Below are 410 nucleotides of genomic sequence, written 5' to 3'. Positions count from 1 at the left end.
CGGGGACTCGGTAACGCCACCGGGACGGGCCGAGCTGCCGGGAGCTGTGCCGAACCGCCCCTCCCGGAGCTGCCCCTCCGGCCGCTGCCCGACGGGACGGTCCCCGCGCTGTCGGGGCACTTGCGCTGCCCGCGGGGCGGGCGGAGAGAGGCGGCCAGCCTCGCGTGCCGAGCGCACCGGGCAGGGAAGGTGGCGGCCGCGCTCCGGGCTCCCTCGCCTGGGGACAGCGACCCGGGAGCCGGCGCCAGCCTGGCGTGCCCAGGTCCTGCCTGGTCCCCTCTAGCAGCGACCGGCGGCTGCTGCGCGCACGGGGCGCGGAAGGGACCGGGGCGACCCCGGTAGGAAGGAGCCCGGCGGCGGGCGGGCGTCCCGGGACCTGTCCCGCCGGCGGGTGCGGGACACGGGGGGGG

This window comes from Oxyura jamaicensis, assembly GCF_011077185.1.
Source record: "Oxyura jamaicensis isolate SHBP4307 breed ruddy duck chromosome 18 unlocalized genomic scaffold, BPBGC_Ojam_1.0 oxy18_random_OJ166, whole genome shotgun sequence".
Taxonomy (NCBI): domain Eukaryota; kingdom Metazoa; phylum Chordata; class Aves; order Anseriformes; family Anatidae; genus Oxyura; species Oxyura jamaicensis.
Note: the sequence above shows the minus strand (reverse complement) of the source record.